Source organism: Pongo pygmaeus, chromosome 5 (assembly GCF_028885625.2).
Source record: "Pongo pygmaeus isolate AG05252 chromosome 5, NHGRI_mPonPyg2-v2.0_pri, whole genome shotgun sequence".
Lineage (NCBI taxonomy): Eukaryota > Metazoa > Chordata > Mammalia > Primates > Hominidae > Pongo > Pongo pygmaeus.
Genome location: NC_072378.2, coordinates 127,638,830 through 127,645,965, shown reverse-complemented (window position 1 = coordinate 127,645,965; position 7,136 = coordinate 127,638,830). Strand labels below are relative to the sequence as shown.

The 7,136-nt window shown below is 38.2% G+C and overlaps 1 pseudogene; it reads left to right on the top strand.

The window, feature by feature from the left end:
* The first annotated feature begins 4,414 nt into the window (after positions 1 to 4,414).
* Positions 4,415 to 4,816, top strand: LOC129039353 (protein cornichon homolog 4-like; annotated as a pseudogene).
* Positions 4,817 to 7,136: the final 2,320 nt, after the last annotated feature.

Sequence of the window (7,136 nt, the reverse complement as noted above, 5' to 3'; positions counted from 1 at the left end):
GAACCAGGACCCGGGAGGCAGAGGTTAGAGTGAGCCAAGATCACGCCACTGCATTCCAGCCTGGGCTACTGAGCAAGACTCCATCTCAAAAACAAACAAATAAACAAACAAAAACAGTTCTACTTTCTGAAATGTTATAAAGTGCAAAGGGAGATTTTTCAGAATGAAAAGAAGAATGACTTACAAATTATTGTAATGAAGTGATTGAATTTTTTTATTTCAGTCTGGACATGGGGTAAAATGACCTTTGTGTCTCATAAAAGTCCAATTAAAAGGTGGCTCTGGTCCGAAATTACACCACTGCCATCTTCCCCTAATTCAGACAGTATATGTCATGTAATGGGAGCACAGACACAAACACACACACAAAATTAGCAATCAGAGGCATAAAAGTAAATTGGGTGTCCTGGGGAATATAGCAAATATATCAGCAGTGAAAACAGCAAAGCACACACCATCCCATTGGCTTGTGTTATCTTGCAGAGAGACATGCTGAAGAAGGGGGATCCGGACGCTTCCTGGAAGGAGTTCTAGGAATGCCTCACCTGGTACTACCACTCTACATATTGATAGAGTAAGAGGGGTAGGCTACTTCATTTTGACAATGTAATAAGGAGAGCTTTCTTTAACAATGCCATGGGACACTGAAAACAGCCTTGTGACAAAGGGGGAGCCCCAGAACTCAGGCACTGTATCTGCTGGTTTGTTCTTTGGTTAAGCTGACTCAGATGGGTGTCTAGCTAAACTACCAAAAGGGGGAGGAAGTGAGTCACCAACGCCACCCATCTGACTTAGTCTTTCATTGTACTTGTGAACTGTTACAGCCAAGAGAAAGAGAAAGAAAATTTTGAGAATTTTAGAAGACTTACTGGCAAATAGGCATCTTTTGACTGTAGTGGAAAAAGTATATTGTAGAATGCCAAAAAAGTAATGAGATCACTTTTATATGGTAATAATATTTTTGTATTTTCTATTCAAAATGTTTATGAGAACAGACATATGAAAAGAGAAAACAAAATTTTAAAGATACAGACAATATGATTTATTTAGCCATTCAAATTATGTTTATCCTTTAGAGTCCTAATTAGATTAGCTTAATTTTCCCCTAAAAATAAAAAATTATAGTTTTTAGGTATAAATATATTTCTTTCTAGTCATTTAAATTAATAAGCCTTATTTGTTAGTTTTATGGTGTTTAGCCTATTAACTTATTTTAAATAATATACTGTAAATGCTGAGCTATTCACCCTACTGATGAATATGAAATTGACATCCTTGAGGAAAACAGTTTCAATAAACATATTTATGATGACCATGCATCTGGGGTTACTAGATTTAACAAATATGAATATGGAATCTTCAGTTAAATTTTAATTTCAGATAAACAACAAAAATGTTTTAAAATAAGTATACTCCAAATATTGCATTTATCTATCTCTTTACCTACCTATCTTTGTGTTAACAATGAGTTCATAACCAATTGATCGGTTTATTAAACTAAATCACTACTTTGAGTCAAAGGTACTCCCAACCTCAGATTCTTTTGCCTACATACATCCAGTTTTGCCTAGGACAGTCTTGGTTACAGCATAACTTCCCAGTAATTATTTACCCCACCTTTTCACTCTCAAAAGTGTCCCAGTTTGAATATTAAATTATATTAAAAAATCTATGCACATGAAGTATAAAATGCAGCTCAAAGCACTCAAAGGAGGATTAAAGGATAAACAGAAAAAAAAAAAGGAATAGTTTAAAACCAGAAAGCAGAAACCAAAGGAAGGGCTAACTAGAACTAGTGATAAAGTCCTTGTTTTGAAAATAGGCAAGGCTGGCCGGGTTCAATGGCTCACAGCTGGAATCCCAGCACTTTGGGAGGCCGAGGTGGGTGCATCACCTGAGGTCAGGAGTTCAAGACCAGCCTGGCCAACATGGTGAAACTCCGTCTCTACTAAATATACAAAAATTAGCCAGGCATAGTGGCGTGCACCTGTAATCTCAGCTACTCGGGAAGCTGAGGCAGGAGAATTGCTGGAACCAGGGAGGCGGAGGTTGCAGTGAGCCAAGATCACACCATTGTACTCCAGCTAGGGCGACAACTGCAAGACTCCATCTCAAAAAAAAGAAAGAAGATAGGGAAGGCTTTCAGTTGACTTACATGGGACACTAGCAGGGTTCCTAGTTGTACAAGATAGTACAGATGTGTTTCCTGGACTTAAAAACTATGTTGTGAAGCTGAGAAGAAAATGGAACAGACAGTCTGTAAGTCAAAAGAATTGGAAGTGGAAGGCAGCTTAGAGCTTAGAGTAGAATAAACCAATAAAGTGGTCATAGTTATTGCTAATGAAAAGGTAAAGAAATCATCAACTAGGAAAAAAGGCAATAATTATAAAGTATATTTCCCATTGTAAGCATAATAAAGCTCATTATATCAATGTGAACTTATTTGATTATAAATATAATTAGAACGATAATCTTCTCCCAACCCAGAAATTCTCTCCATAAAGGTAGTAAAGAAAGCACTTTTATTATTGAATAAACATTAAGCCAGAATGTGAGGTACATCACAGGTAATCCATTAAGAGATTCCAAAAACAGAAAGTAATCGTACCCCCTTATATCACCCAGCAGATACAACTCATTACATACATGTTTTCAAGATAAATAACAATTTCTCAGGTAAGACAACATGACAGCCCCATTTGCAAACATCATTCATCCTAACTTTACCTGGAAATTGAGGAGATCGTTCCTGTTAGCTAATTGACCTTGTCCGGGGAAAAACAAACTTCTCGTATTTTTATGACAGAAGGTAGTTCTGGAGCCTGGCTTCCACTGAAGTTAGATTCCTGTCCTCCCACAGAAACTGGGAGATTAAGGATGCTATCTCCCTCGTTGTGTACATTTCGATGGCATTGTTCCTAGATTATTGAGAGAGACCTTCCTGGGCTGACAAAGGGCTTATCTAGTCTTCAAAATGATTTATATACATTTTAATGAACCAAGAAAGTACAGTGGGCTCTCTGTATCCAGGAGTTTGCATCTGTGGATTCAATCAACCATGGATCAAATATATTTGGGGGGGAAAAAAAAACATTCCACAAAGTTTCAAAAAGCAAAACTTCAGTTTGCCATATACCAAGTACTACCTTCAGTCCATGCAAAGGAAGTGATATGTAGACATTGTATTAGGTATCTAGAGATGCTTTAGAGTCTTTAGGAGGATGTGTGTAAGTACATGCATATACTATGCCATTTTATAGAAGAGACTTGAGCGTCTTTGGATTTTGGTATCCTGGGGGTCATGGGGGTCCTGGAACCAATCGCTCACAGATACTGAGGATAATTATGTTTAAAATTACAAGCTTTCTAGAATAAATTCTCTGATAAAAAGAAGAGAAGGAAAATCTCTTATTTTCAGCAGTGATAATTATGCTTCTTATTTTAAAATTTTAATTGTCCTTATAAAACCTACAAAAAAAGTTGAGAAAATTCAATATTACCTATATCTGGATTAGCATTTTTGTATATTTTCTTACATTTTATGTATTATGTTGGTTTTTTATAGCTTTTAACATACAACATATACATAATTTTATGTCTCACTTTTTTTCTTAACATTACCCCATGTTATTAGTTTAATATCACTTTAACGGCAGTATTTTAATGATTGTGTTATATTTCATGTTATATGATAGACGACATCTTGGTAAATAACATATATTCTTTTTTTTTTTTCTTGAGACGGAGTCTCACTCTGTCACCCAGGCTTGGAGTGCAATGGCACGGTCTCGGCTCACTGCATTCTCTACCTCCCAGGTTCAAGCGATTCTCCTGCCTCAGCCTCCCGAGTAGCTGGGACTACAGGCGTGTCCCACCACACCCAGCTAATTTTTGGGTTTTTTTTTGAGACAGAGTCTTACTCTGTTGCCCAGGCTGGAATGCAGCAGCACGATCTCCGCTCACTGCAAGCTCCACACCCCAGGGTTCATGCCATTCTCCTGCCTCAGCCTCCCAAGTAGCTGGGACTACAGGCACCTGCCACCACACCCGGCTAATTTTTTTTTGTATTTTTAGTAAAGACAGGGTTTCACAGTGTTCACCAGGATGGTCTCGATCTCCTGACCTCCTGATCTGCCTGCCTCGGCCTCCCAAAGTGCTGGGATTACAGGTGTGAGCCACCGTGCCAGGCCAATTTTTGTATTTTTAGTAGAGACGGGGTTTCGCCATGCTGGTCAGGCTAGTCGTGAACTCCTGACCTCGTGGTTCGCCCACCTCAGCCTCCCAAAGTGTTGGGATTACAGGCGTGAGCCACAACGCCCAGCCTTTTCTACTGTTTTCTTTTGAAACATTATCAGGAATAGGATTTCTGAGTAAATAAACATTTTAAAGCTTTTGATAGGTAGAGGAAGAGGACATGGTCTTTGTCTTCTTTCTCCTCAGTTGCAGGCTCATTTTTCTCTCAGTGTTCATAGTTACATTGTCTGATTTAGAGAGTGATTACATTAATGCTAGATCATGTTGCTCAAAATTAAACAAGTGGGTAATTCCAAGACTGATTGGCCGTACTATTGTCACTGTATTATGCGCATTTTGTTGCACTGGTTCATCTTCCTTCTCAACTTACCTCTTGCCACTTGGAATACATATTGATTCATTATGGTGCCAAGCAGTAACATAGGAGTGTTTGATCCAACAGAAATACACAATCAAGGACAGCAAAAGTAACACATGAAAGACCATAATCAAGCTTAATTTCCACTTGCTCTGTTTTTTCATGTATCTTTAAACTATGGTTTTAGCTTTGATAAATGACTGAAGCTGGAGAAGCCATGGTTGAAATCAACCTACACCTCAGTGCACAGTTGAGGAGCCAGAGACTAAAATCATCTACAGAACCACAACAATGGCAGTATATCTTTTCTTCTTTGAACGAAAATCTATTTTTGCTGTCTTTTTACTGTATAAAGTTTTTTTGTTTTGCTTTGGATTTTGTTTGTTTGTTTTTTTGGTTGTTTACTTATTTATTTTTTTGAGACAGAGTTTCGCTCGTTTCCCAGGCTGGAGTGCAATGATGCGATCTCAGCCCACCGCAACCTCCGCCTCCTGGGTTCAAGCAATTATCCGGCCTCAGCCTCCTGAGTAGCTGGGATTACAGGCGTGTGCCACCATGCCCAGCTAATTTTTGTATTTTTAGTATAGAGGGGGTTTCTCCATGTTGGTCAGGCTTGTCTCGAACTCCCAACCCTAGGGTATCCGCCCGCCTCGGCCTCCCAAAGTTCTGGGATTACAGGCCTGAGCCACTACACCCAGCCTAAAGTATTTTTTAAACATGGAAATAATAAAGATTTTGACAGATGTTGCTGAATTGCTAAACCTTATTTAAATAACTCTATGTTTTATCCAATAGTTTTTCTCCTCCTTGTTAATCAAGCAATTGTAGAGTTTTAAAGTAACTTTAACAATTCCTTCTTCTTCCAATTAATAGCCTAAAACATTCAAAACCAGTAGGCAGCGTGAAAAAAATATATATCCTTGTTATTCTTTTTTCTCCCTGTTTAGGTGGAGCCAAACACCCTCTGCCCTCACTGGAAGCACAGTGAGCCATCACTAATAATTCAATAGCAGATATAAAACGTAAGGGAAGAAAGAATACTGAGTGATTCTCAGGTTGCCTTCAACTCTGCTTTAAAGCCTTGAACATGGGTGATAAATTTTATACTCATATAGAGAAACAATTTGCTCAACCCCATAAGAATAACAGAAAGGTGGCTTTTTAAATAATCTAGTTGACTGTATTACATATTTTTCTTGCTCTACTCCAGACTGTCAGGTTTGCCCTAGATACAGAGTAAAGTAAACCCTGGAGACTACTAACCCAAGTCCCTGAAGCAGCCACTGATGTCCTGTGATCAATGGATACAAAAAAATAAATAAAACAGGTCCCTAAAACAAAGTATCCTTTCTCTTTTTCCACTCCATCCTCAGCTTTTTCACTTTTGTAGCTGTTTAAAAGCTCTGAGTAAAGCCATTGTGTTTTGATACACACCCAGCCTCTGGTAGGTTAAATTACAAGTCAGTCTGCGGTCAGAGAGACTCAAAGCTGTGTCCCAACTGTCAAAGCTGAAAGTGCATAAGAGCTGGCATTTGATCCAATTCAGCATTGGTTTTACAGCAGAGAGATGAAAAAGAGAACTGTACATTTTTTTAAATTAATATACAGAATATATAGCTCTTGTAACAATGGTTATGTTTTAAATTACCTAAAATCTGTAATTAACAACAACAAAAATAATTAAGCCCTATCTTCACATATTACTAACCAATGAAGAAGATGTCAAATATGAAATAATCTGAAAGCATTTCATCACTGTTTCAAATCTAGTTCGTCAATTGACAAATACTTTTGTTCATATAGAATAGAAAGGACACTTGGCCGAGCATATTGGGGAAACAAATTATAAGAAGTATACAGCACTCTCAAAAACTTTAGAATAATGGACGGAGAAATAAGGTAATATAAATAATACATGGTATTCAACAGGAATTATAATGATACACCTAATATTTCTATAACTTTCTAGAGTTTACAAAGTTTAACATTCACATCAGCTCTGCAAATTTGGCATTATTGTCACAATTCAATGGATGACTAAATTGGTATTTAAGAAAACTGCACAAGCCGGTTGCGGTGGCTCCCACCTGTAATCCCAGCACTTTGGAAGGCCAAGGTGGGTGGATCACCTGAGGTAAGGAGTTCAAGACAAGCCTGGCCAACATGGTGAAACCCTGTCTCTACAAAAATACAAAAATTAGCCAGGCATGATGGCGGGTGCCTGTAATCCCAGCTACTCAGGAGGCTGAGGCAGAAGAATAACTTGAACCTGGGAGGCAGAGGTTGCAGTGAGCCGAGATCATGCCATTGCGCTCCAGCCTGGGTGACAGAGCGAGACTCTGTCTCAAAAGAAAAAAAAAAAGAAAACTGCGCTTGCTCAAGATTTCACTCCTTCACTTCTGATCTTCTAGACATTTAATTTTTTGGAATTTGATCTTGGTATCAAATTCATTATTCTGAATGTTCCAAGAAATTAAATGTCTAGATCAGAATTGAAGCATGACTGTACCAAGGGAGCATTCCT